This window comes from Equus caballus, chromosome 7 (assembly GCF_041296265.1).
Source record: "Equus caballus isolate H_3958 breed thoroughbred chromosome 7, TB-T2T, whole genome shotgun sequence".
NCBI classification, from domain to species: Eukaryota; Metazoa; Chordata; class Mammalia; order Perissodactyla; family Equidae; genus Equus; species Equus caballus.
Window position 1 is genome coordinate 27,683,953 of NC_091690.1, and position 22,445 is coordinate 27,706,397.

A 22,445-nucleotide genomic window follows, 5' to 3' on the forward strand; every position below is an offset into this window, starting at 1 on the left:
TAAGTGTTAGATGTCCTCAGCCAGAGCTGTAATACCCAAGTTTAATCTTCGAGGAGCAATTAGAGGGAGGGAGCCGATCAGGGAGTGGGAGCTGGGAAAGGCGGCTGCATATTTCATGCTGTTCCCGGCTTTGAAGGTCCCAGGAAGGCAGGCTGTGGCAGTCCGTGACAGCTTCATCGTAATGAGGGATGGGAGATGCACTCTGCTGGAGGTGGGGAGTGGGGCCTGGGGCTGGAGGGACGCAGAGCAGGGAGGGGCAGGGGAGGCGCTGGGTGGGCACGGATGGGAGGAGGGGAGGAGAATCTGTGATCTGGGCTCGTCCTGTAGCTCAACCTCCATCAACTCCGGGATGTAGGGGTGGCGGTGAGATTCCTGGAGGATTTTTAGTTGCAGCCTCTAAGGGCCTGCCTCTGTCCCCAGGGGCACATTTGAAACATTCCTCCCCTTCCAAAGAGATATCTCAATAGCCGCAGAAGCTTCTGGCAGAGCAAAGCTGCGTGTTCCTGAAACTGCCCCCAACTGGGATCTGGTGGTATCAGGAGCCCCTGAATTGCAAGACAATGGGGCTCATTCCTTTGGTCTCAGATCTGCACCCCGTTTGCCCCTTCCTGTCCATCCCCCCATGCCTAACCTCCCACCAGCAGAGACCAAGGCCATTCTAAAAATCTTATAATTGAGATCTTGGGAGGAACATCTGAACATTCTAAGACGCTCCCTCCCTTTTCTGAGTTTTTGCCCCATGCACGTGTGGGCCCCACCCTCAGCACAGACCTGAGGCAGGAATTCAGCATCTGGGACCCGGAGTGATGGGCGAGTAAGGGAGGCAGGGGCCCTGCTCAGAGACAAGCTCAGCTTGGGGACGGTTTCTGGGACCAGAGGGGGTTCTGCAAGGGGTTAGTGTCGCCTGTTCTGAAGACACAGACCCAGAGGGCTCTCAGCACCCTGAGTTGCTGCACTGACAAATATGCCCCCTCTGGGCTCTGCAGGGCACCGTGCTAGCCTCTGAGGAGACACAGAACCGTCTAGAATGGGTGACCTCGGTTTCCTTACTCACAGGTATCCAAATCTTCAGGCAGAGACTGGGCGGAGGGTGGATAACCTCGACAGGAGCCAAGCAGCCTCGACTGCGCTTCTGACCTGTCCCGCACAGCCTCATTTCCCAGCTCTATTTGCTTTTCCAAAGGACTTTGCAACCATGGGATAGGACAGGGTCCTGGGAGGAGAGAAGGGGCAATGGCAATGCAGTACGGCTTTCAATCAGACAGACCTGGGTTCGAATCCTGCCTTTGCTTCCTAATTTCTGGAGATGTGACCTTGGGCAAGTCACATGACCTTTCAAAGTCTTAATCTGCTCATCTTGAAAGTGGGGATGTAATATCAATTTTGTAGGGATGTTGAGAGGATATGATACTTGGAAAACACTTAGCACAGTGCCTGGCACCCTGTGCCCTCTCAGTAACGGGCATGTGCAAGACCTGGAGAGGGATGCATTGAAAACTCTTCAGGGCCTTACCCAGGCCTGGGGCCCTTCCCTCCGGCCCAGACCAGGTGGAAACAAGGCCCAGGCCTGGAGCCCCCTCCCTCTGAGCGGGTTGGAGTGAGCATTCAATCCTGATTAGCTCCACCGGGCTCCCTCATAACCTTTTCATTAGGAAATTATGTTTAATAGAAATTGTTCTGACACCTCTCAGCAGCGTTTCCCTGCAATTCATTACCACCTCAGGGGAGGGGGCAGGTAGCTGAGCGGCTCTAGGGCCTGGCTCCATCAGGGGAGCCCCATTCCCCTCCCTGGTCCAGCCCTTGCCTGCGTGGGTGGACGGGACGCAGGACAGAGGTGTTCCAGCCTGGCATCCCCATAGAGAGGCAGGCAGCTGTGGAAGCACATCTAGATGGGACCAGCCAGCTCACACACTCTCCCCTGGGCCTGATTTGGGGCTACTCAGCTGCTGCCAATGGTGCTCATGTGTCGATGGCGCCCTGGTTCTTGTTCTGTCCTCCCACAGCCCCCAGAAGGTAGAAAGCACGGTGATCTCCAGCTGCTGCAGGGCAGGAAGGACTGACGTGGGTGCTCTGCTGCCCCTGTCTGCCTGCCAGCTCTATCCTCCTGCCCTGCTCCCTTCCTCCCGAAGCCTCCCTGGGAAAATCCCCTCCAGCTCTGCTCTCCTGTCTTCCCTCCTACTTCTGCACCTGGTCCCAGGAGAGGAGCTTACACCTGTTTCTCAGCTGACTCAGGGGCGTCTGCTCTGCATCCCCTGCACTGGCTGGGACAGGGGGCGCAGAGACTCCATCAATCCTTGAACATCTGTCAGGGGCTCTTGGGATTCCGTTCTGAGGACCACGGCCTTCTGGAGTCCTTCTGTTTCTCTCCTGACTCTAGACAGTTCTGTTTCTCACACTCAACCTCGCGCGTAGGGAGGTTCGGGTGGGAGTGCTGAGGGAAGGCTGCCCACCTCTCTCTCTGTTCCACCTTCTTCCAGATCTGACAAGTAGCTTGGAAGTCCTTCTCCAGGCCCTCCTGTTTTGGCCCCAGTTTCCAGGCTGCTGCTTTTCCTGCCTTGGTGCCTTGGCTTTTCTGCTCTGTGGAATGAACAGGGTCCCTCAGCCAGTTCTCACCTGAAGAAAAGAGGGTGTAGGGAGCTCAGCTGATGACACGGTTGCTGCTTCACGGTGCTGGGAGAGCTGAGGAGCGGGCTTACATGCTCCAGCATACTTTTTCTGACCCAATAACCGGTGAGACCCCCTTGCCGCTTCACCACCCAGTATCCAAAATTAGCAGCAGCCTAATCTCTCCCTGCCATATCACTCAGTGGTGTAATTGTGCAGAAGAAAATGTATTAAAATGCAAAACACTCAGTTGTACTTCTTTATGTTAAATCCCTTCTTTGCTCTATCTCTCTTTTAATTTTACAAGGTTTTTCCTCTCTCCCTCTTTCATAAAAGGGAGAGCTGGGCATGCAGGGAATCATTTCAACTCCCCTATAAATCTCCAAAATGAATACTTAAATTTGGGGAAAAAATACATTCTTACACCTTTAATTTCCCTGCTATGAAGTGTAATGAAAAAGCCTGATTATTTTTAATTCTTCCCTTTAATAATTCAGCGGCAGAGTGATTTAAGACTAGGATTCATAATTACCTTTCTGCTTTCTTGGCAAATGGAGTTTTAATAGAAATGAGAGCTCTGGCGACTGAAATGGATTTCAACAGGTGGCTGAGGCTTCAGGCCCGACACCCATTGCTGCAGGAGTGGTCCTAGGGCCCCTCCAGGGTGTGGGGTCTGGACTGGACACATGGGCCCAGGTGGACGGAGGGAGAAGTGTACTGCTTGGTCTCCCCGGGCACCCTCTCTCCTAACAGTAATGAATGGTCACAGTGTGGGTGTTGAAGGACTCGTTTACCCTGAAAGGGAGAAGCTGGTGAAAAATGGCCATCAAGAGAGCAATAATAAACTAGTAACCAAGAGGTTAATGACAGTAGCTGCCATTAATTGAGCAAATACTACGTACCAGGCACAGTGCTAAGTGCTTCAGAGACATTCTCCCTTTTAACTCTCATAATAATCTATTCTACATATGGGGAAACTGAGGCTCAGAGAGGAACTAACAAGTCAAAGTCAAGGTAAATGGCAGAGCTTGGGTCTGAACCTCAGTTCTGTCTGACTCTGAAGCCACCTCTCCTCTCTACTAGCCAATTTCCCAAGCACAGCCCAGAGTCTGTTACCTGGACGTGGTCCCTGCCCCGAGAAGCTGACACATGTGACCCACTCAGCGGTGGGTGGGTCAGTAGCGGGACCTGTGGAAGGGGCACTGGGCTGGGTAGGAGTCAGGATCCCTGGGCGCTTCCACCCGTCCCACTGTCTATGAGCTTAGAGACACTGGGAAAGGCACTTATCTTCTCTGGGCCTCAGCTTCCTTGTCTATAAAATGGGGATAATAAAACCCGCCTTGTCCAGTTCAGAGGACTGTAATGAGGTTCAAATGAGAAAGTACGTGTGGAAAAGCTTTGTAAATTGCTCTACAAGGGTAAAGTATAATTACTACTGTTTGATAACAGAATACGTAAAGCTGATTCATCTCTATTCTGCCCCCAAAGCCATTCTACCTGCTGCCTGCATGTCCAGCCTTGCTACCAAAATCTGGCTCAGACTTTACTTCCTCCTCCAGGAAGCCTTTTGGATTGATCTCTCTCAGGGCCCATTCTTCTATGACTGTCTACCCCTGTCTTTCTCTATTCTTTGCATTTGGTTATTTGAGTCCTTAAGTTCCTTGAGAGCACAGAGGTGTGTGTGTGCGTATGTGTACCCTCTCTAGACTATCAAACCCCACTATAAGGCTTTTCACTCCCTTTCTTTTGTAACTTCAAAACTCTGCCTCTGCATTCAACACATCAATACGGTTGATTCACTGCCTGAATAGAGCATAGATGGTGAAAACCCATAGATAATCCTGAACCATGCAATATTGCTGTTGGAAAGTGCTGCAGCATGCAGGGCTCCTGTGTGGACACACACACACACACACACACAAACACACACACCGTCACGCCATGGCTGCGCCTCGCTCCTCTGAGCTTGCTGATATTGAGACGATGATCCAGTTGGGGACAATTGTACCCAGCCCTCATCTCACAGTTTAACAAGTGCTTTCCCATACATTGAAGAATGGGATTCTCACAATAGCCTCGGGCAGAGAGAGGCAGGGCAGGGATCATTGCCCCCTTTCAGAGCAGGAAGGGTGAGGCGGCTTGCCCAGGATCCCTCTGTGGAGGGGGGCAGCCCAGGCCTGTACTCCTGAGCCGTGGCTCTCTCTGACAGCAGCAGCAGTGGGGCGGGCTGACTCAGAGGAGTTCTGGTATTCGTGCTGGGGGCGGGGCCTGGTCTTGGTGGTGGGGTTCCATCTGAGGGAGGAAGCGGCTGCCCAGGGGGAGGACGCAGGACCCCCATAGCCGTTGGCCTCAGAGACAAAGCCCTTCTTGGACCCAGCAGGAATCTGAGTTCTGACCCAGCCTCCCGCACACATCCCTTTGAGCCTCCCTGTGCCCTGGCCTTTCCGAAGTCCCGGGGGTCTAGTTTCCACTCTGGAGCCCCCCACTCTCCACACTCTGGCTTGTGGGAGCTTGCCCCTGGGGCCCTCAGGAGGAAACGAGGGGGCTGGAGTCAGAGGGGTGGGTCATGATGGCCTTTGTGCAGACCTGCAAGTGTTCGGGGCTTCCCCTCCTCCCGTTAATGCTCCCTGGAATGAGAAGGCAGCAGAGGGGCCCTTGGAGATACTTGAGGCCTGATTGGGAATAAGTGTCTGATAATGACTCCCATCAAATGTCAAGCGGGCTGCTCGGCTCCTTGGGGGCTGATTGCTCCTCCTGGGTTGGTGGACGGGGGTGGGGGGTGACAGAGGGGGGAGTCTGGCCCTGGGAGCGTCTCCGCTATGGAGATCCCACCCTGGAGCTTTGTTGGGGCTTTATCTCCGGGTGAGCTCTTCCTGGGCTGTAGATGGCCTCAAGCTCCATCGCAGCCCTCCCTGGACACAGCACTGGGGTCTTTACCCCCTGGATACTGCCATGGGGTGGGTATTGCAGGTGCCAAGGTGGGTGGGAAGGGCAGGGCTGAAGCTAGAACTGACTTCACTGGTCTGGGCTGGGCCAGGGCCTGGCAGCTGGACAGAGGAGGCAGAAGCTCAACCAGGTTCTTTGCAGAAAAGGGTCCTGCCCTTTCAAGCCCCTGAGGAGCACAGGCCTCAACTTCCTCATGACTATGAGCCAAGATCTTTTCTTAAAGCCCAATATATCTGTTAGCTAGTGCTTTGTAACAAACCACCCCAAAAGTCAGTGACTCAAAATAATTTGATTCACCATTTCTCTTGAGCCTGTGGGTGATCTGAGTGGTTCTGGTCGTGGCTGGGATCCCTCATGTGCCTGTGGGTGGAGGAGGCACCTCTGTGATCTAGAACGGGTTCTCCTATTTGGGGGTCAGCTGGCCACGGGCAGGTTTAGGGAAGCCTCAGCTGGAACAACTGGGCTCTTCTCGATGTGTCTCTCATCCTCCAGCAGGCTAGCCCAGGCTCATTGACGTGGTGCTGGCAGGGTTCTAAGAGAGGAGGGGAGGTTCAAGGTCTCTGGAGGTCTAGCCTCGGAACTGGCATGCCGTCACTTCTGCTGAATTCTATTGGTCAAAGGAAGTCAAGAGGCAGCCAGGACTCAATAGGAGGGGAAATAGACTCTGCTTCCTGTTGGGAGACGCTGTAAAGTCACGTTGCAAAGGGGCATGGATATAGGTGGGAGAGGACTTGGGGACATTGCGTAATCAATCTGCCGTATCGGCCTCCGAAGCCTCTTGTCTCCCCTTCTCCAAGATCTGAGCGAGAGAACTGAGCTTTGATGCCAGGGAAGGACTGGACAGGGCCTTGACCACATGACCTCCTGGGATTCTTCCAGTTCTGACACTTGGGGATGAGCTCAAGTTCTTCTGTTAGTGAGAACATCATATCACCCTCCAACTGTGTGACCTTGGGCTACCCACCACTTCTCTTTCTGTCTCAGTTTCCCCACTGGTGAAATGAAGTAGTTGATGGCTAGATTAGATGATTAATTATTGGGAACCTACTCTATGCCAGGCATTATGCCAGGTATTGGGCGAGAAGATCTGTAAGGGCCCTCCAGGCTGGTGTGGGAGGACATGCTGGCAGGGGACAGAGTGCCCAACGGCGTGGAAAGAGACTAGTTACAGTGACTTTACATCCCTCTCTACCACTTTGGGGAGTCGGTTCCCCAATCTGCGCTAGGCTCCCCGTTGGAAAAACTGTGCTGTGGAAGTTCAGTCAGGTACTAAATGAGAGCGCATGTGTTAACCGTGAAGTGCGGTGCATGTGTCAGTTGCTAGAGTCCCTAGCCCTTGCCTGGACATCAGCTCCCCTGTGGAGAGCTGTGTAGATTTTACTCACTTCCAGTGAAATCTGGGGTCGCTTTCTCACTATTACATAAGTGCTTCTCGGGCTGAAGAAACATGGCAGAATTTGCTGAGTTAGACATGGTGGGGAAGGTTGTAGAAACGGGGTCACTATTCGTCATCAGATAGAGGAGGCTCGGGGAACTAAGTCTCACTCTGGGAGCATTTGAGCAGACCCAGGTTCAGCTGACACCCCTGAGCGCCTCCGCATCCCAGGCACTCTCTCCAATGTCACTGCCCTGGATGGCATCCTCACCACGACTTTGGGGGAACGGGGTTCATTTCCTGCTGTACAAAAAAGGACGCTGTGGCCTGTGGCTCCCTGAAGCAGAGAGACATCTGTCGGCCCACACAGCTGGTAATCGAGCATTTAGAATCTGTCTTGAGCCGACTGGACCTAAAGGAAATCATGCAAGCAGACCTAGATGGGGTTGAATGTAGCTCTGTTGCTTCCAGCACCATCACTTTCCCACCACATCACAGGGGGACTGCTTCGTTCCACGCCCACTGGGAACAGAACCGGCTGGAACGGCCTTAAAAGGCAGCGGGTAGGACTCAGGTGAGATGAACGGAGAACTTCCTGACCACAGGGAGCCGTGACAACAATCACAGCTGAGATTACTGAGGAGTTACGATGTGCCAGGTGCTGTGCTAAGCCCTTTGCAAACAGTATCTCCTTTAATCCTCAGAAGGACCTTGTGAGGCTGGTCCTGTTTAGGTAACTTGCCCCAGGTCACACAGATTTTGAGAAGGGGGCTGGGGTTTGCACCCAGGTGGCCTGGCTCTACCTGAGGCAGAGCACTTGTAGCTAAGGTGACGGGCCAGGTGCCTTCTGCCTTTCTGATGACTGGAGGCTGTGTGCTGCCTGTGGGGGGAAGTGTGCTTCCTTGCCCAGGAAGGCGCAGCTGGGCTTGTGGGAGTCTGCTGCAAGGGAAACAAGAGAGAAAGTGAGTGTGGAGAGAGTGTCCGAGGCCAGGCTCTCTTCTTCAGGGAGCGATGCATCACTCAGATCCCCAAGGCCATTAGCCCCCTTGATGGATGCTGCTCTCCGCCTGGCTGTTTATCATGCCCAAGGGCGTGAAATTGATTCCAGAAAGCTTGTCCATTTCCTCTGGCTCTTCCTGCAGAGGGAGTGGAGTGGGATGTGTGTGTGCAGGGCTGACCAGGATGGGGGACACCCTTGGGTCAGCAACATAACCCAGATGGGCACATCTCTCCAGAGGCCTCTGGGACATCATCTTCACCTCCAAAGATGGAGATCTTCCCAGGGCTTCCTGGGGCAGGGGGCAAGGCTGAGATAGGACCAGCAGATTGGAAGGGTAAATGCAAGGCTGTCGACGTGATTATGGAACTGGGCAGGGGTCAGAGGCCAGTCCTGTGGTATTTTAGGGGACATTCTGGTGGAGACTGCAGTGCCTACAGTCCATGGAGAAGGTGGCTTTTCTGGAGAAGGTAGGGACAAGATATGGGCCATTGTCTGTGTATGTTGCTCAATGCAGAGTCAGACATTGGTGGGCTTTTTGATGTCACTAATGAAGACAGTGGCGCGATCACATTGCAGCAAAGACCTAGTGAGTACCTATTCTGCTCCAGGTTTTAAGCTAGACCTGAGGACACAATGACGAAAAATGTGCCGTCCCAGATCAGAGGATCTCAGAGCTGTGTGTGTGAGTGTGTGTGTGTGTGTTGGGTGGTAGTGGAGACTCACACAGGGGCTCAGGCTTGAGCGGTGCACCTGCGGAGGGGGAAACTGGGGAGGGGGCCACCCAGGCTGGATCTTCAGAATGCTTAAGTTTCACCAAGGATGGGCACGCTTCTGCATCAGTTGGAGTTTGTGACCATAAGCAATAGAAGTGACTGATCAAGCAGAAAAGGAATCTATTAGAAGAATACTGGGCGTCTCATCTAATCGTAGGGAGGGCTGGAGAACCAGACTCGAGGCCAAGCTTCCAGGCACGATGGCCCACTGCACCACGGAACTGGGCTGACGGAGAACTGCAGCCGCTGCTGCTGTCCCACCAGACGCCAGGGAATGTCTGCTGCTGCTGCCACTCCCCACTGATTGCACTCTGGGCCAGGAACTTAATCCTGCTGTCACTGCTACCCAAGAGCTGGACACCTCCGTTTCCACCCTTGCCCTGCACAGTGGATTCTGGACATCGCCTCCTGACTCAAATTCCTCCCTTTGAAAGTGAGGTCTCTTATGAGTGACTCTGACTGGTGAGGTCCGAGTCACATGTCTGTGCCCAGCTGCAAAGGAGACTGCGTAACCAAGTTTCTGATTTCTGCCTTGGGGAGGTGTGACTCATGAGGCTGGAGGCTCTGGAACTCGCCAAGGATGTTTGTGGGACGTCAAACCAACTAACAACGAACATGATAAAGTCTGCTGCAAGGACGGTAAGTCCACAAGAACAGGAAATGTCTTTTCTTTGCTGGTGGACCTCCTGCCCATAGCTTGTGCCCGGCACAAGGTAGACAGTCCTTAGCTCCTTATTGAATGAATGAATAAATGGCAGCAAGAGGGTGATGCTCACTGTGGGGCTTGGACATGATGTCCTTTCATTTACGGGTATTTTGGGAGAGAGTTAAGCCACCTGGACAGCAATTTGTGTCTTATTTGGACCATCTTGCCAACCAGTCTGCAATCTGTGTCACTGGTCTGATTCTCTACTCTTTGCGGGATGGGCAGTGGTGTGGTCCCTGGGATTAGGCAGAAAGCAACTGACCCAGTTCAACAGAGAGGGTTGAAGCAAACACGGTTAACGATGAAAACCTGTATTGATTGCAACAATCTCTACTTTACTCCACTGTTCCTCCAGCGGATACTGTCTACCCAGCACCCAGTTCCCACTTCCTCCTCCCTCACAGGACCCCGCATTTGTTTGTGCCTCTGGGAGAAGCTGGACCCACCCCCAGCTCCTGGCTGACCTGATTGGTCTGAGGTAATTCCATTTTTCTTGCCAGCGATTGGTCAGGAATGGGCCAATGAGATGCAAGGAGATGTAATGAGGGGTAGGGGGAAGTCTTTACACTCTGCAAGAGTCTCTGAGAGTTGTTCTCTTCTGTTTTTTTCTGAACGCTGTCATGGGTGGATCTAAGGCTCTGAACTGCCCTAGTCATCTTGTGGTCTGGTCTGAAGATGATGGATACACGAAAAAGAATCACAGGACCAGGTTTCCAGATCATACCAGATCTCCACCAGATTCTGCCCTACCTCCAGGTTCCAGAGCTAGTAAGTTTCCGAGTGAGCTGGGCCGCTTTGAGCTGTTGGATGTTCTGTTCTTTGCCCTGAAGCCCCCCTGGCAGCTACAGCGTTCACTGGTCGCTTATGTGTAACGGTGGCCCAATCCCAGGAGATGGCGCAGCTGGCATCTGGGTGGTGCTGAGTGGGCTAAAGAATGGCCCCTCTCCTCACCCTCAAATGCCTTCCCATTGGCACATGTGACAGTGCCTGAGATGTATTAAGGAAGGTCTTTCCTTTCAAGGCAGCCTGGTGTCTAGGGGGCCCTGTTGAGGACAGAAATGTTCCAAGAAGAGATGGCCCAGAGTCAGTGAGCATCTCAGAGAGTGGAGGACTTTATCAGGGAGGTGCAAAGCCCCTCGTCACCTGGGACTCAGATGGAAAGAGACCTTGGGCAGAAGGGCAGGGGGACAGAGCCCCTGCCCCAGTGTCACTCCCCAGCAAGCAAAGATGGAGGCCTTGCTCTCTGGCCAAGTCCATGCTCTGGCGGGCACAGTTCTCCAAGAGTGCACTGCAGGAAAACATCCTCTGGTGAGCAGTTGGCATGTCCTGGGACCCCAGCTGGGGCAGCGGCTGTCAGAGGCATTCGGCTCCAAGTCACCACCCGCGGGGGGTGTGCACCGGTCCCACCTTACTGAGAGAGCAATGGAAGGCCCTGTGCTCCAGAGGGCTCCAAACTGCTCCGTATTTCCCTGGGAGGGGAGTCGGGCGGCGGAACATAAATAAGACAATTTATTCAGAGAAACCATCTCCCCTATTTACATTTAAATTGAATAATTTAAAACACCTTTACCCATTTCCATAAATTATCCCCCATTGGACAGGCAGTGCAACTGCATAGAGGGGGTGCCGTCCTGGGGAAAGGCCTAATTATGTCCCCTGCCACGCCGCTGCCGTTGGGGGGAGGAGGGGAGCTCCCGAAGAGGCGGACGTTTGTCTTAGAATTGGCAGGGGGAAGGAGGGAGCTAGTAGGAAGGTGAGGCACCTTTAAGAGCTTTACAGCTGGGAGGTAAGGGTGACAAGTCTTCCTCTATCACAGGAGCAAAGTCACTGGGACCAACACCCCCGCCTCTCAGCTGAGGACACCACCCGAAGTTTGACCTGCGTCAGCCGTCCATGTTTGCAGTTCCGCAGACCCAGCCTCTGGAGCCGGGGAGGAAGGGGAAGAGAGAAAGCACAGGGTTCCTCAGCGACTAGTTAGTTCCAGGTATTTCCCAGGCTCTGTGCCGAGTGCTGGGGACACGGGCGTAACCGGCCCAGCCCTGCCCTCAGGGCTCCAGGAACGGGGGAGAAAAACTCCATTCGTCAGGCTGTGAGCTCAGATCAGAAGCAGAGGAGAGGCAAGGATCCACAGGGGGCAGGAAGAGGAGAGGCACTGTCCTACCGAGGACCCAGGTTCACACAGGAGGTGGCTCTTGAGATGACCCTCGGAGGGTGGGTAGACTCCGGTAGGTGCTGAGGAAGAGAGACTGCCTCTGAGAGGGGACCTGTGAGAAAAGGCACAGACTTCAGAAGTCTCGGGGGTGGGGGGGGGGTCTGTGGCCTGAGGGGGCCAGAGGGACTTCAGGGGAGGAGGGTCGGGGCAGGGTGGGCTGGTCCTTATCCCTGGGCGGGTGCTGGAGCAGGCTCAGAAGCAGAGCTGCCAGCTGGGCTGGTGGCCTTGTCATGGCATCGTTTTCCTTTGCAGCACACTGAGAGCTTGTGTGGGTGGGGCGTGGGCATTTCAATCCTCTGCCACTGACTCCTTTTAGGCCCCCGAGGAAGGCCTTTTGCCCAAGTGCCTGAGTTTCCCCACCAGGGGCCAGTGAAGCTGGAGGCTTTTCTCCGACCCCCCCCGGATGTGGAGGGCATCTGCTTCCTGGCATTGGCCTACTAGATCTTAGGGGCCCTGGGGTCCCTCTGCCTCCAGGATCTCCTGGGCTGTCTCCCTTCCCCCGCCTCCCCCCGGGCATCACCTCCCTCTGGCCCTTCCCAGAGATGGCGCTGTCTCCACCTTCTTTCCTCTGGACCATAGATGGTGGCTCTGGCCTCAGAGTAGAGCCCCAGGTGACTCAGCCTTCTCCCCAGGTGAAGGCCAAATGGCTAGTGAACCATGTGGAGTAGGGGTGATTCGGCTTGGAGAAGGGCACCGCAAAGGCTGGCCCTGGAGGGAGGCTGGCAGCAAGCTCTTCAATGCTATGACAACCCTGGGAGGCAGGCGTGATTGGCTCTGCTGAAGAGATGAGGGAACGAGGCTCCAGGCTGGGGAAACTAGGAATGGGACTGTGTTCTGTCTCGAAATCCCCTGATCGCAGGCTGAGCTGCGTGGCTCATGAGGGTGTCGACGGCAGTCACTGGCGAGCAGAGCTGTGACAGGGGCCATGTGAGCAGATGGGGCATAGACCTCTCTGGGAAAACAGATTAGGGTGGCCGTGGCGGGGCTTCAAAGCTGTGCTGCCGCCTTGGATGTGATGGAATCTTATCCATGTGTTCCTTTGCCATCTTTGTGGGCCCTCCTCGGGGAAGACGGACAGACCCAGCAGTGAAAAATGCCTGTGAGCCAAGGCACACTTGGCCCCTTCTCCAGTCTTTTCAGAACCAACATTCTTAAAATAAGCTCCTCTAGTCTAGGAAAGAGATGTCTCCACTGGTGGCCTCTATTTCTTAGCCTCTCCCCAGCACGTCCTGTCCCCTCTGGTCGGGTAAGTGGTTTTGTCCTCTCCTACTGCTCTGGGTCTAGGGTCAGGTCTAGGTTCAGATCCTGAATCTATCATTTGCCAGCTGTGTGACCTTGGGAAAGTCACTTGCCCTCTCTGAACCTGACTCTCTTCAGGATCATAGTGGTGATCTCAGAAGGTTGTTGTGAGAATTAGATGAGATTGTATAGTCAGCCACGTGACCTAGAGCTCAGGACACAGAGCGGTTGCTCAGTAAATGTCAGCTTCTTTTCTGATAGGTCTGCCACCCGTTAATGAGGTCCTCCCAGCTCCCCTTTGCTTTTCTAAAAAGTCCCAGGGAATCTTGTCTGGGAGACCTTTCACAATTCGCTCCCTGCATGACTGTCGCACTGCTCGGTGTCCCCTGGGCACTGAGGTGTCCAGCTTCAGGTGCTTGTGTGTGGCTGGAGGTGGAGCAGGGCTTCGTCTCCTGGCTCCACCAATTTCTTGCTGTGGGACGTTGGGCAGCTGACTGAAGCCATTTTTGTCTCATTCTCCTCTTCTGTTAAAAGAGGCAAAATATTGTCTACCTTACAATGATGTTGTGAGAATTAAATGAGAAATAACCTGGGTTAAGCACCTCGTATGATGCAGGGCACACAGCAGTCACTCAGCAACTGCACTGTTACTTGTCTGTGTGTGTGTGTGTGTGTGTGTGGTGTGGCAGAGTGGGCTGCTCCCCATCAGGTTGGGTCCTCCTGGGCAGGGACTGCCTCCTCTCTGTCCTCAGTCTCCCCGGGCACCGAGCAGAGACAGTCCTCATCCTGGAGGGTTCAGGCTAATGGGAAAAATGCCCCCCACCCCCTTCACAGGGTCTCAGGCCATTCATCTCGTGAACTTGGTAATTCTGCCTTAACTATTGGCGAAGTGGCTGCAAGTGTGGCTGTGATAAGAGTGGAGCTATTTGGGGCTCATTTCCATGCCTCTGTCGAGGTTTCCCAAGGGAGTTTAGGGTGTCAAGGATCTACAAAGTAGGGCTCTCCTATTTCATCCCACGAGGAGCTTTTGAGCATCTAGACGATTGAGCAGCGATTCCTGAGCAGCCTCCTGGACCAGTATTTGGGCATTAGAGACAGCTCAAGATCCCAGCCCAGACATGCCCCCCAGGTACCATCTTGCTCGTGCCAGCCTGGCCCCCAGGGTGGTCAATTAGCCAAGTTATATGACTGTTGGAGACAGGGGCCAGCAAGGGCAAAGGCAGGTGTCATGGGGGGGGGGGCACTGTTATGGATGTCCTGGAGTATGGCTCAGACATGACACTTTGATTTTTTAAGGAGTTTCTGATTTCTCTGGGCCTCAGTTTCCTCACAAAACAGGGGATTTGATTAGATATGACCTCCAAGGTCATCTACACATTTTAAAGTTTGGAATTTCTAGGTCTGACCTGAATCCCTCTTGCTGCGTTTGGAGCCAACAGCCACTATGGTAATAAGCGTGCGACATTGGGTAGGTCTAGAGAGCTGCGTTTTTAGTCTCTTCTGTGGAGAGCTTCGGTGGGATTGTATTCCGATTAAATATTTAACGGGATGTAGCTGCCTGTTGAAATCACTGCCACCACCTTGGGCAAGGGCCTCCTTTGTGTTATTTGCAATGTGTCCATAAACTGCAGGGCTGAGCCTGGCTGGAAATCTCCCCCAAAAGACCATGTGGGGTCTAGGGGTCCAAATGGATTGTCCAAAGCGCAAAGGAAGGTTTCAGGGCTCTGAACGCACCCTTCCCACCCCGCTTCCCAGAGCCTATTACAGTATCCTGGCAGGACCCAGGAAGTGGGATCAGCCCCATGTTTGGGGCCGCTCTTTATTCTGCCTGCTCTCTGAGAGCTGGGGAGAGAGCGTGTGCTTTTTCTCTGCGTTAATAAAACCCGAAATGAGTCTTCATTAAGGGCTCCATTAAGAAGCCACTGTTATTCTTGGCACTCATTAGCGTTGCTGCTCACCACTAAATTGCCACACTGGTGTTTTCCCGGGTCTTCTCAGAGCCCCCTCCCAATGCTGGAGAGCTGCTCTCGAGATGGACCTCGACTTGCTGAGTCTCTGAGATGGAAGAACTGGTAACTCCCTGGTTCACCTCATCCATTCCCCTGTCTCTGCACAATTGCTTGTTGGAATTCCAGAGCCTCTCAGCAGCCTGTTTAAGGGTTTAGTGGATCTAAGTGGAAGTTCTTTCTCTTGTCTAACTGCCCTCTTTTGCTGCAGTGTAAGCCAACTTGAACCCTTCACTAGGATAATGAGGACTATCTTTCTTTCTGAGAACACTTTGCTTTCTTTCTCCTGCTGCATTCAGCTCCTGGATTAAATTTGCTAAGTGATGAAACCCTGCCTCCTTCCTGTCTCCCTGTGGTAGGACGCAACCCTAGATGAAGTATTTATGAAGGGTAAGTTTGTCTCTCAGGTTCCTGGCCGTCTCCCTCCACCTGTGCCCTTCTTAACTCCTCCATGCGCATCTTCATCTTTATTCTCTTCGGGCCTCAGGACAACTCCTAGGCCTTTACCCAGGACCTGTGGCTGCCTGACCTCATCCTCCCCAAAGAATCAGTTAACGTATACTAAATGCTTCCTGTGTGCCAAGGACTGCACCAGGTCCTCTATCTCATTTAGTCGGCATCCCAATCCCAACAGGTGGGCATTACTGGTACCATTTTGTAAATGAAAAAAACAGCCCCAAAGGGGTTCATGTCCTTGGTCACATGGGTAGTTAGAGGCAAAGCCAGAATCGAACCCAGGTCTCCTGACTCCAAGGAGAATGCACCGCCCGCCTCACCAAACCATCCTCGTCTCCTCACCCTTCAGGGCTCAAGGTAATTAACTGACGTGGGAAAGGACTTGGATCCACTGCCAGTGCTAGCTGCTGATGTGACAAGAAAAAATGAGACTAAAAGTTAGACTTTTTTCTTACATGTTAGAACTTCTGCATCCAAGTACACGTTGTTCCCTTCAATGTCGTACACTTGGGAAGTCTGATACGCACGCCAATCATGTCACATTGTGAAAGCACCGTTGAAACCCCCTTTGGAAGTCTACAGCATATGGTCTTGAATATTGGTGGTGTTTGTCTTTTTAGGGTGAACTGTATCTTTGGAAATACCCCAAAGTCATTTGGAGCCAAGTCTGGAGAATAAGGAGGCATTGAAATAGGTGATTCTGCTTTGGATCCAAAGCCTTTTAAAACATTTCTCGGTGAAGTGTAGTATAGATGCTCACTGTTCCACAGGCCCCAGCTTTTGTGTTGTACAGAAGGTTGCTCGAACATTTCAGAATCTTGACACATGAAATAAAGCTTGATTGGCTATTCAGTGGGGGAGAGGTGTGGGAGAAGGGTGGGCAATGATGCTCAAAACCAAATGACCCATGACCTTTCCTCACAATTTTGAGCCACTTTTTGGGCCCTGGGGAGTTGGAGTTCCCCTGGCAGATATGTTGGCTCCCTGATCCTGGGTCAGCTGGGGCATCAATGCTTTATTGATTACCATTTTCCTGCCAAAGATGTGGCCTAGTCTGACTTTATCTGGAAGACACAATATATGGAAATGCTCTCTTTTCTGTCTATCACAAGAATGTGGCTCAACTTTTTATAAAACAATTTCCTGTTTGCTGTTTTTTTTTTCTTCAAAAGTCTGTTTCTTTGCCTTAGCTGAACTCTTCAGCCGTCATTCTCATTGTTAATCACATCTTTCAATGAAGTGAGTCTCTTACCTTTTTCAATATTTTCATTGGCCTCAGAGGGGGGATGGGAGGGGGCTGGACAGTTGCTCTGACCATGTCCTGCGTATCCTCTTTTCTTTAAACCTGGTGAGCCTGTGTAACATCCCATTGTCCTTGACATTATCTCTCTTCCACACCCTTGTTTAAGCCTCTCAAGTGTCCCCTTTGCAGTATTTCTGTGACCTTGGCCTTGATTTTCAGGCTTCAGTAGAACTCACTCACTTTTTGAGGAACCAACCCAGCACACACTTCCAGTCTCCATCAGGCTGGCTGAGTCTGGCTGCAGTGGAGATGGGAAGTTTGTGATGGGCTGATGTTGAGAAATGGCTGCTGTGAGTTGATACATGTCAGTCTCTCCTCTTCTGCTTTCAGGGAAAGCCCATCTGGTAAAGTTGTTGTCATATGAAGACTGTCCGATTTAACAGGGGTCCCTGGAGTGAGGTGCCCTTGCCTCTGTTATTTTAGACAAACTCAGTGAAAACTTTGGAATATTACTCCACTTCGATGAGCTTCAGTTTTGTCATCTGTAGAGTGGTAATAATCATAACTACATCCTGGGAGGTTGTGAGGACTGAAAGAGAGAATTCATACAAAGGGCTTGACTTGTGACTGGTGCAGAATAGGTGCTAAAAAGTGAAAGCCATTCTTGTGATGACCAACTTACTGGTGATTCCAGTGGGCTGTGAGCTCAAGAGGTTTTTCATCAGGTGAATTAACTGATCACAGAGCGAAGGGAGAGGAAGGGGGTGGGAGCTGTCCATGGTTCTGCATCCGTTCAGCCAGGAAGCCATTTTTTTTTTTTTTAAGATTTTATTTTTTTCTCCCCAAAGCCCCCCAGTACATAGTTGTATATTCTTCATTGTGGGTCCTTCTAGTTGTGGCATGTGGGATGCTGCCTCAGCGTGGTTCGATGAGCAGTGCCATGTCCGCGCCCAGGATTCAAACCGACGAAACACTGGGCCACCTGCAGCGGAGCGCGCGAACTTAACCACTCGGCCACGGGGCCAGCCCCAGGAAGCCATTGTGACTGATCCAATAAACGTGATCAGTGATCACCTACTTTGTGTCAGGCACTCTTCTAAGCACCAGAGTGTTCCGGCAAAGGGAAAGTCTTTTATCTAGTTTCCCGGACAGTCTGATGTGTAGAAAGGTGACAGGGTGTGTGACATGCCCCCATCAGAGAGCATGGGACTGTCTCATGTGCATGCATATATGTAGGCATTTTAAAAAATACTGTGTGTGTAATGTGAGTGTACTCGTGTGTGTGTGTGTGTGTGTTGGGGGGGATGAATGAGTGGAGGCTGAAATGAAGGAGTGGTATTGCTGTAACGTAGCTCACTTTGGTAAACTAGCTGATAAGAAGGTCCCAGCTTGGCCACGAGGAGAGGATGGCTTCCTAGAACTTCCCGGAAAGACTGAAAGGCACGCTGGTCCCCACCCTTCTCCCCCTCCTCGCCCACCAGAGCAGAGTAAATCTGAAGCCAGAGCTGAGCTGCTTTCCTGCTGCGCACTCCAAACTAATTTTCTGGTACATTATACACTTGGCCTTTTGAACAATCAATGGCCTTAAATGCTGTTTGGTTCCTGCAGCCAAATCCAAGAGAAATAAGACATAATCCATCTGGCTGATATGGCCAGAGCAGGCGGGGAAGGAGAGAGAAAGAAGGAGACTAGAGCTGCCCTGGGGATCTGCTTGGCTCAGGGAGGGCCGGGGAACTGGAGGGACCTGCCAGCTTCTGAGAGAATGGGCCTTTAAGAGATATTGATGGCTGGCTAATCACAGCCCATTTGTCTCAATGCATCCTACCCATAGAGCTGCCACTCCCGCAGTAGCTGAGCTTTAGTGGGGAAGGGCTGAGATAAGACTCAGGATTCAGGGTTCAGATGGAGGGGCCCAGCCCTTGGTGTGAGTGTCCTACAATCCTGGGTGGAATGGTCTAGCTTGGGTCTCAGTCTGGGGTTAGATTTGGGGCATAATCCCCAAGAAGCTCTGAGATGGCACGAGGCAGGCTATCCCTGGGGGCAGGGATCTGAGGTCCCAGAACAAGTTTGAGCTGCTTGGAGGAACCCACACCTGGCTCAGGAAAGGAGAGCACGTTCCCTGTGGGCCCTGGCCTGGCTGAATGCAAGCCCTGCCCTGGCGCTCATCCTGGCAGAGGGTGGGATGTGAGGAGGTATGTGGGGTAGAAGGGGGGCTGACTTGGTCTTCTCCTGCAGGTTATTCCACACAGGAAGAGGGAAAGCAGAATCAGCCTCCTTCAGAGCCTCTGCTCCCCCAGGGGGAAACTCCCAGAAGAACAAGCAGCAAGCATCTCAGGGGCCCTGCTGCCCTGTTAGTCCAGTGGGAGGACTGCATCCCAAGGACCCCCAATGTCCTCTGCTTCTCTCCCACCCTCTGGTCTATGCCCACTCAGAGGACTGAGTTGGGGGAGTCAGCTGCCCAGCGCAGGGCTCAGTTTCCCCATCTCTTTCTAGAAATGGTCACTCTCTAGAGACAGGTAGGTGGAGAACGCAGACCTCTGCTGGATCCAGGGGCATGGGTCCTTTTCCTTGTGGATGAGATACCCAGAAGGTGGGAGAAACGATGTTCAGGATGTGAAGTCAATCACGTAGCAGCCTGGCAAGATGTGGGGGAGGCAGGAACACATCTTCCCGAAGGGTTATCTGGGAGTGGTTTCCCCAGGGAGACAGTGGGTGGAGGGAGGGAGGTAGGAGGTGGCAGCTCTCTTGCCTTGCCCTGCACCTGGCTCTGGGGAATGGGACCCACCCTAACTGCCTGTCTGCTTCTCCAAGCACTGCCATAGGCAAGGTCGCTGTTGGCACCTCACCTGAGACACAGGTGACACCTCAGCCTCTGAGGACAGTGGGGTAGGAGAGGGTGGCAAGGCCATAAGGGGCCCACCCAGGTACCAGGGCAGAGGAGCCACAGGCAGGGGACAGGGAGCCGAACATGGGTACATGCTCCATACAGAGGGAGTTTCAAGATTGGCAGGTGGAGGCTAACTTGGAGGGTGATGAAAGGGAGGAGAGAAGCTGGGCCCAGCATTTGTTCGGGCCACTGGAGGCCTCCCAGCTACCCACAGCCAGGGCCCAGGGGATCCCCACAAGGCCTGGCTCTACCTGGCCCCACTGAGCTAGAGAGCTGTCCCGCTTCCTTGGTCCAGGGCGGCTCAGCCTTCAGCTGCTGCTGCAGTGACAATCTAGCAGCTGCACAGCTCTATGATGGGGCGGGGCCCATGCTCTTCTCCGATGGGTAATTATGTTAGAGCATGTTCTGCGGAGATGCAGGCTTGTCTGACAAGGCACACTCTTGTTCCTGCCACCGAGGCAGCTGGGGAGCGGAGCGGAGAGGCCAGGGGCTGAAGGTGATGCTGTCTCGTGGGGAACCCGTCACAGATAATGAGCTGCTGGTCCCATGGGACACATGCAGCTGGGCATCCCCGTCCATCCCCTGGCCAGGGGAAGGAAGGCAAGAAGGGGCTTGAGGACCAGAGGACCCCTTGAAATATGGAGGGGGCTGGGGGATGTCCCACACTTATGGTAACAATTATTGTAATGATTTATCATTAACAATTGTTATAAGAGCAGAGATACTTAATATTTATATAGCACTCTGTAGTTTTCAAAGCATTTTCACATTTGATTTTCACCATAATCCTTTGATGTGGGAACAGATCTTTATCCCCATTTGAATGACGAAAAAGCGAGAGTCAAGAACATTAAGCACCTTGGTCCAGAGCCTGGCTGTCTGATGTGTTTGTTGTTCAGGGCTCCTTCTGTTACCGCGAGTCCCTGGCCCTGTGTCGCTCCAGAGGCCCTGAGTGTGAGGTACCAGGGCGGGAGTTGAGAGGAGGGGCCGGAGGGACCCAGGTTCCCACGTTGGGACGCTCCTGCGGCAGGACAGGCCATTCACGAAAGGAGGGATGCTGATGTGAAGGCACGGCGATGAGCAAGAGAGACAGGCCGGATGAGTGTTCCCACACAGACACGATGCTGCTGCTGTGCCGCCGTTCCAGGAGGAGGCTGTGACACTGATTGCCATCTGTGTGCGCGGCTCTGGTTTAAAAAGACACTGCATGACAAGCAGCCCTTTCCGCGCGGCGTACACGTGAAGATGGTGCCAATGAACACCGCGCATTCTGCACTGAAAAACTGAGAACCCAGAAAAGATGACAGGATCGTTCAGCAGGGCCGGGGTAAACCTGGGAAGGCTTCCCGATGGAGGGAGTTCTGAGTGGAGCCTGGAAGGATGGAAAGGACAGGAGCCGTTAGAGGTGAAACAGAGGGCCGGGGGCACAGGAGTGAAAGGATTGGGGTGGTGAGCATGTTAGCTTGGATTGGCTTAGGGGTAGGGGGAATTAGGGTGGCTGAAGGGCCCAGCCTATGATGATTGAGATGGAAGGTCAGATGTGAATTCAGTAAGCTAGAAATTAAGGACCCCCTGAGCTTAGAAGGGAAGAAACACGATCAAAACAGAGTGTGAAATGTTTTATAAGGCTTTGTGTAGACTGAGGATTGGATGGAGAGACTGAGGACAGGTGTGGGTGGGTGAGCGCTCTGGGATTTAGCAGTGCTCCATGCTGACTTGGAATTCCAGGCCCTGGCCATGGAACCTGGGATTCTCTGGATGGCTGTGGGCATTAGGACCTGCAGCACATTCTGACCCTGCCCCGCTGCCAGGTTGGGCTGCGTTCATTCTGGACCTTGGCAGGACAGATGGCTCCCCAAGCCCATTGCTCTGCCCCAGGGCACCCCCTCTCCGAGCCCATTGCCCGGCCCCAGGGCACCCATTCCCAGCCGGGACCCAGCCTTCCCCCTACAGGAGACCAGTTCAGTGCTGGATTCTGCCTCAGGCTCCAAGAAAGCTCTTGCTGCTCTGGGAAGATGCCCTGCTGCTCCTTCTGCTCTGCTCTGGGGTGATTGATGGCTGCCTATATGCGGGTGAGCAGCCTTCCCTCCCCCAGCCCAGTTTAGCTGGTTGGAGCGGGTAGGAATCAGGCTCTCAGAGTAATCAAAGAGGAGTGGCAGGGAGGACAGGCCAGGGAGACAACCCAGAGGCTCCAAAGGGTGGTTCTACATGGAGCGACTGGTTCCAGGGACCAGGAGACGGTTGGGAAGTACCATACAGTGAGCTTAATACTGGAGTCTTCTGTGTAGGAAGAAAGTAAGATATACTGCCTGATTTCTTGGTTTCTCAAGGCCAGCCTTGACTAGGGCCCTGAAAGGCCCATGATGGCTGGAGAGCAAGAGCCTGCTATTTTCCTCAAGGGGAAACTGAGGCTCAGGGAAGAAGGAGGTGGTTTATCCTTAAAAGGATGTACTCTGTGAGTCCCACTGCCAAGTGTCTTCTCTCAACCATCGCCCACCCCTCTGGGGTCCCACAGTGTAAGGTAGGAGGGGGTTTCATCTCTCTCTGTCTCTCTGCCAGGCCTTCCTGGGGAATTTTAAAGGGACAAATCCTTTTGTCAGGATTGGGGGTAGGGGGAACCCGGGAGCTATAGGCACCTATAAAACCAATTTAAAAATCAGTCTAGCCAACCAGCCCCCAAAGGAACCAAAGGGAGCTATAGAGTAACTCAAAAGCAGACACTAATGGAGGAGAAAAGAAATGTAGTTACATATTCATCAGCTTTTAAATATTCATGAGGATTGTAAAGCAGATTAATTTTCATGCCTCATTTCTCCCGTGGTTCCAGCCGTCCATATTTTACCACAGCAGCAGAAGAAAAAGGAGCCATGGATCACTTGGCCACTGCTCTCACCATCACTTAAGGATCAACGTGTGTGTGTGCGCGTGTCTGTGCACGCATGCGGGTGTGCACGTGTGTGTGTGCCCTCGTGTGTGTGAGGGGCCAGGGGAACAGGAG

General features: G+C 53.0%; 1 long non-coding RNA gene across 1 annotated transcript in view; it reads left to right on the plus strand.

Moving 5' to 3' along the window:
• Positions 1-5,437: 5,437 nt before the first annotated feature.
• LOC138924983 (uncharacterized) overlaps positions 5,438-22,445 on the plus strand; it is a 38,035-nt gene continuing 21,027 nt past the window's right edge. Inside the window, exons 1-4 of the long non-coding RNA XR_011440494.1 lie at positions 5,438-9,337; positions 9,760-9,882; positions 10,040-10,172; positions 11,221-11,388. This is a non-coding gene — a long non-coding RNA (uncharacterized lncRNA). The remainder of the gene's footprint in view (positions 9,338-9,759; positions 9,883-10,039; positions 10,173-11,220; positions 11,389-22,445) is intronic.